Source organism: Dreissena polymorpha, chromosome 2, assembly GCF_020536995.1.
Source record: "Dreissena polymorpha isolate Duluth1 chromosome 2, UMN_Dpol_1.0, whole genome shotgun sequence".
NCBI classification, from domain to species: domain Eukaryota; kingdom Metazoa; phylum Mollusca; class Bivalvia; order Myida; family Dreissenidae; genus Dreissena; species Dreissena polymorpha.
In genome coordinates this window covers 30,456,128-30,467,881 of record NC_068356.1, presented here as the reverse complement: position 1 = coordinate 30,467,881, position 11,754 = coordinate 30,456,128, and positions in this window count along the sequence as shown.

Below are 11,754 nucleotides of genomic sequence, written 5' to 3'. Positions count from 1 at the left end.
TTTGCCAATTGGCGTTAAAATTCTTCTTTTCCAATTTTTCAGAATGTTTTCCATTTTAAAAATTTTTTCATCGTAATTTATTTTTAACATTTTTGACAGGTCTACATGGAAATGTATTCCAAGCATTTTAAAGCTTTGATGCATCCAATTTAGTTTCCATTTGGTTTTTATGGTATATGAACTATAGTTGTTTCTGCCAATCCATACAACATTTGTTTTATCAAAATTAATATTAAGGCCTGAAATATATGCACAGTTCTGTATAACAGTAAGTGTCTCATTTAGGGATTGTTCGGTACCGTCTAATAAAATAGTAATATCATCAGCAAACAGGGACAATTTATGTTCAGGTCTCTGAATGGTTATACCTTTTATATTATTGTTATTTCTCAATACAAGTGACAAAACTTCGGCGCAGAAGATAAAAATGTAACATGAGAGGGGATCTTTGTAAGGAAAATTAGACCTTTAGATCTACTATTCAAGAAAATGTAAACAAAATCAAACGTTATTTAATTTATGAATAATTTTTGAATAAGTAACGAGGAATTAGTTCTCTATTTCTTTTTCATTTTTTTCAAACCAAATAAGCAGCTGTTGTTTGGCAACTAAACTACTAAATAATGTCATGTTAATATTGAAAAGACTCGTCTGGTCAAATTGTATGTCAAGCATCTCGAATACATTTGGGCCGCGCTCTGTGAAAATGGGGTTTAATGCATGTGCGTAAAGTGTCGTACAGATTAGCCGATGCAGGTTAATAAGGGACGACACTTTCCGCCTTAACATGCAGGTTAATAAGGGACGACACTTTCCGCCTTAACTGGATTTTCGTGAAGAAGAGTCTTCATTGAAATAAAACATGCTGTGCAAGCGGAAAGTGTTGTTCCTGATTAACCTTTGCGGACTCAAGAGGCTAGTCTGGAGCAACACTTTGCGCACATGCATTAAACCCCGTTTTCGCAGAGCATGGCCCATTCATTGTATGTACCTGTATTATGATAAATGCTCAGATATTGTTTCCGCGCTTGACTATGATATCTTTTTCACAACGATTTGGCATTTACTTCTTTGAATATTGACTTCACATCAACTCAACTTTACACCAATAAAATTAGTGTGCATGTATTAAATTATTTTTGTAAAAAGTGAAATATGGCACATTTCTACGTATTTTTTAATATGTATACTCTAGTTCGGTTTTCGTTGTTGAATAAGAAAAAAGGAACCGGTATCATACTCCTTATAGTAACCAAAGTAAGTTTTTGCTAATAAAAAATAAATTAATATTAACCAAAGTGTACTACCTACATATGAAAATCATGTATATTTTGGTAAGATATAAACATATTAATTGTTAATAATTTCTACTTATTTTTTATGTAATACCAATCAAGTACTATTTCGCGTTTGAAAAGCAGAAAGGAACCAGTTCGTTGCACAATTAACTAAGATGATTCAAATTTAATCAAATTAATAAATGAACTGAAATACCCCACAGCGATTATTATCATTGTATATGTCGGAGGTTTATTAAAAAAAAGTGCAATACATTTGTATACTTATTTTTATTCAATGACAACTTCAATTTAAGAAGATAAGTAATAAATTAGAAATCAGTATCAGTATTCCTTTTTAAGCCGCATAAGGAACTCTCACTTTCATAATAGAACACATAAAAATCGAACCAAAGTGTACTGCATATCTATGAACACAATGTCATATCAAGGTAGGACGTATAACAAATTATTGTAGCAGATATATATATTTGTTCCTTTAATGGTAATCGTTTTCCTTTTTCGGGTCTGAATAAGGAATAAGGAACCCGTTCGTTATTACTTTCTCAATCCGAGTAAGGAACTTGCGCATTCAAACTTATAGAATAAAAAAAGTTACAATGAACCAACGTGTATCACATGTCGATGGAAATCATTGTACATATTGGTAGGATATTAAATTATGTTATTATGATAACCCAGTTCCTTTATTGGTTATCAATAAGGAAAAAGGAATCTTTTTCATATTTTTTATTAATTCAAATTATAAACTAAAATGTGTTTTTTAAAGGCTCTATAAAGGTGACAAATCCAATTATTATGCATATCAACTGGTCTGATTTTTACCGGATTTCAGTTCCTCTTGCATAAAAACTGCTAATAAAACAGCTTAGGTACAACGTTGTCAAGAATTATGGAAGATAAACCCGTTTTATAATTGGAAGAAATGTTTACATTTTTGCAACTAACGTGATGTGTAGCCTCAGAGCGGTGACATATGCTAAAAATAGCCGAAAGAAAATTCAATTTTAATTCTATTTTAAACAACTTTTAACCAGCAGAAAGTAACTTATTAGATCACTACAAACGTTTTAACCATTTAGAAGAGACCTACTTTGTGGGTGATACCGGAAAACGTTAAAAATCAGCGTTATATTTTTGGTGACCTGAGTCACTTTCACTTTCTCTTTTCCGAGTAAACAGCGATGTAAATAAACTGATTGTTTGTAAACACAATTGACTTGGAGGACACGTTATTTTGAGCTCAAAACAAGTTGTCTTGCTTTTTTTATTGTAATGTCCAATAGCATATATATATATTGTTTTTTAATAACCTTTATACATAAAATATGAAAAAATATTTAAAAATCGGTAAATAATTACGGATCTTCACCTTTATAGAGCCTTTAATGTACAAGAACTAATATGTTTCATAAAACTATGCCTATGCAATGTGCATGTAGTGAAGATATTAAACATATTCATTGTGAAGCATTTCTTCTAATATTTATTAATAAATAAGCCAGGTCCAGTATTGCAGCTGAATAACAATGAACCAGTTCGTCATCCCTTATTTAACTAAATTCACTCCGGTCATTAGAACTGAACAGAACATAACATAATTTTATTACACATTAAACTTTACAGTTTCTAGTGTTAAACAAATTTAACAATACAAAATGCATGAATATAGTAAGTGAGCAGACATGTTATAAAATAGTAATTGATAAACTTTAAAGATAATTGAACAAAACTCGTTATAAATCGCTTGTTAACAGTGTATATTGCTATATATGGAAACCTTTTAATACATTAATGTATTTATAATCATAAAAGTAAAACATAAATTGTAATTTGGAGGAGCATAAAATAATACAGTGCGAATCCAAACCACATATTATTTAAGTAGCAACGGCAGTGTTATACCGTAACGGCACAATTACGAATTATTAGTCTCTTAGTTATTCTTAATGTATATGTATAATATATATCAGCATGTAGTCTATAATCAGTAAAATATTATAATAATCATAATTTCGAAATATGACAATAATTTTGATTTCGAAGGAGCACACACTTTACATTCGAATCACAATCACATAATCAGGTACCGGCACATTATCGGGTTATACATATACTTAATGTGAATGCAATATCTATATCAGCATATACTAAAAACAAAGCATGTTCAAATATAGCCTTACACATGATGTCATGATGTATTTAATATAAATTTTCAACTACAAACAAAATATGTTCAAATACAGCATATCACATGATATCATAATATATTTAATATAGATTAAACAAAAAATCTAGTGTATGTATAACATATACCATAATGACTGAATGTGTCTAATTTAAAGTTGAACATGTACACTAATTATACATCATTATCCGAATACTTTGACATAAGAATGACAGTTTGATAACACAGAAAAACAAAAGCCACGCGAAAAAGGTGAGTTCTTCTCTATTTTTTAATTGACGTTCTTTTCATAGAGTTTTCGGACAATGAACGCTGTTAGGTCGATAAATGGTATAACTCTTCGAACTGCGAATGAAGAAATTCGCAGCAGAACGGTGTATTTTATGGAAAACAAACAAGAGAAAATTATATCCAAAGTCAGCAACGACTAAATGATCAGTACAAAATAAAAATACTTAAAAATAAATCAAGAACGGCTTTTAAAGCATGCTCTATATTCGCTCATATTTCCTTGAATACTACCAAAATTTCAGAATTTTGAAACACAGTTATTATTTGACATGCTGGAATAGCAAACACGTTTTGCATCATTTCTTGGTATTTTATTTTGTTGAAGTCTAAATCATCCACTTCATGCTGTTTTCCGATGGAATTTTATCAATTTTGGGGCAAAAATCCCCCCCCCCCCCATTTCCTTCTTCACAATACACAAAGACTTTAAGTTATATAATTTATCAACTTCAACATGTCCCGTTTCTCAAAAAAAGTATGTATAAATTAAAAAAAACACAACTGAGGAACTTACCCCTCACACTGGCATTTGTTTTTCTCTGTTATCACAGAGTGCAATCCGTATATCGAAGTTTCTGGATGTATAGCGTGGAATAAGGAAATGGTATTTTCTTAAATTCTTCTTTTCTTAAATGAAATTTCTTTGGGTCGAACCGAACAAAATGATTATTATATCAATTTTCACGTATTTATAATATCAGAAAAAAATATTTTAAAACATTTCCTCTGTTTACCTGAAATCTAAGAGTCATACCGCAATCAGTTTCGAGGGGCGTTCGTGGCGAGTCGAATGACAATTTGAACTTAGCATGGACCAAACATGCCGTCTCAAAAAAAGCTAAGATCACTTACGTAAGGCCAATCGTGGCTTTCAAAATGGCTCTCTAAACAGTGGGTAAATAGCATTATGTAAGTGACAACACCCCAAGCTTTGTAGAGATATGTTGAGGATACATAATGCGTACACCGGAAGTCCTGAAAGATAGGCTGCATTTCAGTTGAATAAGAAGCGCTAAAAATGGGAGCATGATGCATATAATTTATTAAATACAAAACAAGTTATCTTTTGACATCAAATTAATTGTACGTATATAAGCTATAAGAAAAACAGCCCTTTTGCACTACTTTGTTGCAGTGGTGCCTATTTATATTCACATAAATCTATAAATCTAAGGAAACCACCACCCTACCCTGGTATTATAACTTATGTTCGTATGTTAAACGCACGTGTGATTGTATTTTATATGCATATATAATTAACATCGAAGCAAATACGAAAATCTCACCAGCATTAGGGAATAAAATATAATTAAGTTAATATCATTTATAAAACTTTAACTTAATTATAGGAATTTTCGAATATCCTTTAACAGATGCAATAAATATTCGACTGCCCGACGTTTTTCAGTATGTCAGTCGATGGGTACGTCCAAACAGTAGTGAAGGATAATGCTTTAAATTGACACTTATTATGATGACTACTGATACTGAATCAGCATCTGATGATGGTGGAGGTATTTGTGGTCATAATGATGATAATTATGATGAAGGTAACAATGCACAATTAAAACTTTCTTGTTAAAAACACAAAAACACGCCTTTTAGCAAAAGTATAAGCAATATGTTGTAATGCATCACTATATGTTATTGGCATTTATTTCAAAATTGTTAGCTGTGTTAAAATAAACTGAGAGCAAATAATTGTATTTATTGTATTTATTTACAAAATTGTTAATCTCATATGCATACATATGTTTTGAAAATTCAAAAACATATTCGATATTTGCTCATCTCCACTATAGAAATGGTATGATCATTTATGTTAACTTAACACCTTTTTCACAACGGTTGATTTTTTGTTGTTATGTTTTTTTTTGTTGTTTTTTTCTCTTCACAAAATACGGAAATATGGATGTCTTAACATGTTGACATATTAGTTGTAAATATATGTGTTTGGACGATGTACTATGTGCAAGTCTTGAATAAAAAAGTCTGTCTGTCTGTCTGTCTGTCTGTCTGTCTGTCTGCCTGCCTGCCTGCCTGCCTGCCTGCCTGCCTGCCTGCCTGCCTGCCTGCCTGCCTGCCTCCTGCGCCTGCCTGCCTGCCTGCCTGCCTGCCTGCCTGCCTGCCTGCGCCTGCCTGCCTGCCTGCCTGCCTGCCTGCCTGCCTGCTGCCTGCCTGCCCTGCCTGCCTGCCTGCCTGCCTGCTCTGTCTGTCTGTCTGTCTGTCCTGTCTGTCTGTCTGTCCTGTATTCGGTCTGTCTGTCTGTCTGTCTGTCTGTCTGTCGTCTGTCTGTCTGTCCTGCTGTCTGTCTGTCTGTCTGTCTGTCTGTCTGTCTGTCTGTCTGTCTGTCTGTCTGTCTGTCTGTCTGTCTGTCTGTCTGTCTGTCTGTCTGTCTGTCTGTCTGTCTGTCTGTCTGTCTGTCTGTCTGTCTGTCTGTCTGTCTGTCTGTCTGTCTGTCTGTCTGTCTGTCTGTCTGTCCTGTCTGTCTGTCTGTCCTGTCTGTCTGTCTGTCTGTCTGTCTGTCTGTCTGTCTGTCTGTCTGTCTGTCTGTCTGTCTGTCTGTCTGTCTGTCTGTCTGTCTGTCTGTCTGTCTGTCTGTCTGTCTGTCTGTCTGTCTGTCTGTCTGTCTGTCTGTCTGTCTGTCTGTCTGTCTGTCTGTCTGTCTGTCTGTCTGTCTGTCTGTCTGTCTGTCTGTCTGTCTGTCTGTCTGTCTGTCTGTCTGTCTGTCTGTCTGTCTGTCTGTCTGTCTGTCTGTCTGTCTGTCTGTCTGTCTGTCTGTCTGTCTGTCTGTCTGTCTGTCTGTCTGTCTGTCTGTCTGTCTGTCCTGTCTGTCTGTCTGTCTGTCTGTCTGTCTGTCTGTCTGTCTGTCTGTCTGTCTGTCTGTCTGTCTGTCTGTCTGTCTGTCTGTCTGTCTGTCTGTCTGTCTGTCTGTCTGTCTGTCTGTCTGTCTGTCTATATTCGAAAACTGTTATTTTGAAGTATACGTTTGTACAACTTTTAAAGAATTCATCATATATTTTGCAAAAAAAGAACTTTCTTTTTACACATTTGATTTTTAACGCAAGTATTATTTTTAACCATCATATGTATTGGGGTACTTAGGATTTCATACTTGACCATGAATTGTCGACGAATGTGTCACAAAAACATACCGAAAATAATTGCAAAAAAAAAATCGTGTTTATCATTTTAATGCGTACAGGCATAATAGCGTGTTTCTACTGATTATTCTTTACCATGATTTGATATGTCACCGCTCCATAATGCCCGTACCGATGCCGTTATAGTTTCCATATTGAATCGTAACTATGTCGTTTTAACCACTAATATGGTCGTGTTATAAAAGTTAAACATTTCATTTTAATAATTGGACAATGGTCAAGAGTTTTCAAAGCACACATACTAATGAATGTTAGTTCTGTTCATGTTTGTTTGGATAATGTGCACACAAGTGGTTCTCCAGCAGAATGATGGAGGTAAAAATGGTGATAATTACATTTTCCGTCTCAACTGGATTCTTTGGATACTTACAATTTATTACTCTAGTCTAAAAAAATCTGACACTTCGTACTTGCTTCCTAATCAGCCGTTTCACACCGGGTTACAACGTGAAATGGGATTAACGTAATAACATGGGATCTTTAATTCTTAATTACTCACCTTACTCTAATCAATTATAATTTCACGCTTCACACTAGACCCCTTTTTGAAATCTTTTCTCTCTGCATGTAATTTACTCAACATTTTGAATGGTAGAAAATCTCTTTCGAATCAATCAAATGATCAATGGCGAGGAGTCAATTGTTCGTTTTCGTTTTCATTTATTTTGCAACCCTGATTATTGCGGAGAGTTGTTTGTAACAGAAAGACTGTTTTGATATGAGTTTAATGCACAATAATCCCGTCAAAGAGTACCATTAGTTCACCTGCAAAATTGACACAGGGCATCATTCTCTATGTTAATAGTGCCGCCTGAAAAGCCTCCTGAATCGGCTTTCACTGTCGTTAGTCAGTCATCAAGTGTTTCTATTTTCATTTCATTTCATATTCAATTTAGTTCTAAAAATGATTGTGTCCCATTGAAGCGGTCCTTCAGCGTGGGGTTTAATTAGCCATAGATTACCAGTTTCTACCCCCTTAAAGGGGCAGCAGCCACTTAAACCTGAATACAAGGAACACTACAGAGTGACGTAATGTGTCCACTGCTTTTCAACTTGACCTAATGTAGCCTGGTGAAATTATTGAGCGAACATAAACACGACTTCGAAAAGGCGGGGTGAAAAGTCGCATTTGTTCTCTGACTTTCTAATTTCGCGACAGTTAAATGCTATTTAAAGGCAGTAATGTTAGGGAGGCATAGAAATTGATTAGCGGGGATTTCCATTACCCGCAATTATACCAGTCGATTTTGGGAACTGGATGTCACATTTTAAACGTATGGATTATTTTTTCTATGATTTTCGAATAATGGCATTTAACGGGTGTTCAGTAATACTGAATTAAGAAAGTAAATCTGAACTCCATAGCATTTTAAATTGTTCGTTGGGGGAAAAGGTTAATCATTTAGCTTTAAAACCGTATCAAAAAGCATAAAAGCAATCCTCAGCACGAGAAAAACAACACGTTAAACAAGCGGAAAATTGTTTAACTGAAACGTTCAATAATATTTTCATATTGCATACGGAAAATCAAAACGTTCTCTTCTATAGCACAAGTCCGTTGATTTGCCATGTATGTATATAATGGAATGGTGTAAAGTGCATACACTGAACTGGTGGGCACAAACTATATGCGTATGATTCAACATCGTATGCAAATGAACACTGAATAAAACAAACACATGCAAAGAAGACTTGCGGATGTACATTTAATTTAACTAAGTACGAATCGCAAGTTTCAGACATGCACGTTCTCATGTACGCTCCTACGTTTTAAGGTCACCAGATTTGTTTGGGTTCCTTAATAAGGTCGCTATAACTATAGATGATTATGTCAGATAAGGATTGCACCGTACCTCACATTGGTGCGGACGTCTAGATCGCAATCTTTCAAGGATCAAGACTCTTCAATATCACACCATCTGTTGTGAGGCTTCATTCCGGGATTATTTTCGAGATCAAGTCAGATATAATAAACTTTAAGAATTACAAACAAACAGTTTACATTAGATTTATTTTGGGGCACTTGCTTTTATCCTTTTTTCCTCACTCAAATGATGAGATTAAAAAGTCACAACTGAGGTTAGCTTTATTAAAGGATTACATAAAAAAATGATGGGCTTAAAAGCGTAATATATTGATCGACCATGGCCTTAAACGTTGGTTGTTGACCCGAAATACTTAATGTAGTCGGCTGCCAAGTTGGTCGGGCACGCTCAGTTTGTTTGCATTTTGGGTTCACTGGTCTGCCACCGTGCGCTCATTTCTGTTGTTTATTTGTGTCTTAATTTATTTTATTGTGCCTAATAAGACTCCACGTCCGATTGTTTAAATAGGAGGTATGTATTATTAAACGGGCTCCAATTTTACCAAAAAAGATCCCCAATAAAGACGTGCGATCGCAATAACAATGGCGAATGACCAATGGTCACTTCGGCTTTCATGAAACGTAATGACCAATTCGGACCCGACAATACAAACGCCATTTCGGACCGGTCAGTCGCAGGACACAAGGTCAACATGGGCAGGAAATATTGCATGCGGTCAACGGTCAATCATTGGTCGAAATCGTCCGGAGTGGTCACCTGCCTTAAACCAATTTCAGATGGTCAAGCTTCTTGAAAATTTTATTTTGATATAAAAATAGTAAATGAGCTCCGATGGAGCTTTGATATGAAACGTTGCAGGTTACAATGCAAGGATTTGACAAGTTGACATGAAGGAATTTCTCATGTTGAAATAACCTCTGGCCCCTTTTAGGGGCTTTTTGAGTTCATATTGCCATCTACGAGTGGCCGTTAAATGTCAGCTAAAGATCTTTAATCTAATACGATTTTAATTGCGCTTGTTTGAACATGTCTCGCGTGTACACGGCAAAAAAATTGCCGCGATTTTTATCATTCTTGTACAGGTACAAGATTATTTTGTGTTGCATGCATTTTAGTTTGCAATCAGGCCTACATATACTATAAATTAATACTGTCATGGAAATCAAATCCACAAATACCTATATGCTTAATTTTAACTTACAGTAGTCAAAATGCAATTGTATAACGGTTAAATTTCAAAAAGCGTCACTTATACGACTATGTCAAATGTTTCGAGTATTCTTATTTTAGCTCTAAAATAATGTTTTTACAGAGCGTATCCTTTAGATCGTGATTTGATATTGTTAATATCGTCCATTGAGAATGTTAGAACAAAGCTACACATGTGATTGTTGAAATACAAAAAAGCGTAAAATAAGCAAAGAAGCTGAACAAAATACTAGCATAACATTGTGCGAAAGAGGCTGGCGTACGCTTAGGGAATCAGCGTGCGCTTTTACGGTTCACTGTTTCTGAACATCACGTTGTTATAATTCCGTTAATCCGCCCTAAAGTTATTTTGCATCATGTGACTCGTGCGGCACAAGTGCACGAGGCGAACGTAGGATTCGGTTCCGCTGTCGGTTACCCCAAGGCACTCAAAGCACATTCTTTTCTCGTATACTATCAGCGTAAAAAGTACCGGAATTAAAGTGGCACCAGCTCACTTTTCAAGTGCGTATTCTGCGATGGCATTGATTTCTATATCTAATCACAATTAACTGGAAGTTGTCATTCAGGCCGAATCTTACCAGCCTCTGAACTTTTGCGGCGATCTGCATATGAAAACATCTTTTAGACAGAGTTATACCAGGCACGTGCTTAGGACCTTAAGGGCTCTTTAGGAAACGGGGGACAAGAGAATAATGTAAAAAATTGTGTATGCATAATTAGTCAAGAGACGTGATAGGTTTTGAAAAGAATTTTCAAAAGGTCATGCTGTGATTCTTAAGGACGTCGAATCGAGCTCGTCAAAAATAAATCTTCTGGGTGTGCTCGATTGTTGAACCGGTGGAGGGTTAAAATTCACCAATTGTTTTCTCGGAACACAAAAATCGAATGTTTTGTTATGTGAACAAAGAGTATGAAATGGGATTGCGACCTTTTTGTGAGTCTCTCAATTTACATAATTAATTTTAAAATTTCATAACTGTTACGAAAGTCCTAAACGGCGTCGCGCGGTTGTAAATTGAAAACAATGAATTCAACTTTGGCCTGGTTCGGAGCGCATCCATCACTGGTGTGTAGAAATGTGAAGACATTAAACTGTTACAATATAAAAAATCAGCGTGAACTTTTGATGGAATCAAATGTGGCATTATAATGTAGAATTTGAAGGAAAACTGTAAATTATGAATTACTTAATATTGCACAGTATGGATTAATTATGTGCTTAATATTGATGAAAGTGAATAACCATAATTAAAATCATAACATGTTCAACATTATATGCACATTCATATTTCGTATGTTAAGGTGATTTGTATATTTCGAGACAATTATTAGACACAATGGTCTATTCAATAATATATGCGCTCAGTTTAGTAGTCCCAGGCGAGCTCTCCCATAGTTATGCCTGCTGCATGAAACAGCAGCCATCACGGGATTCACTATATCTATTAACCCATTAATGCCTAGTGGACTCTCCCATCCTTTTTAATTGGGTCAATTATTTTCCAAAATTAGGGATGTCTCGTATATTTATTTCTATATTTAGAATATTTTTTACAGAAATTCCTTTAAGCAAACAGCGCACCATGCGGCGTCTCATCTGGGTCTACGCTGTTTGCAAAGTCCTTTTTTCAGGACGCTAGGAATAAATGGGTTAAACATCAGTGACTTTAACTAAAACTAATAACATCATATTTATTATCGTTTCCATTAAGTGTTCGTTGTGAAGATGAAATTGGACTTCATTTTCTTCTAATGAAGGTTGGTTCTATTGCAGT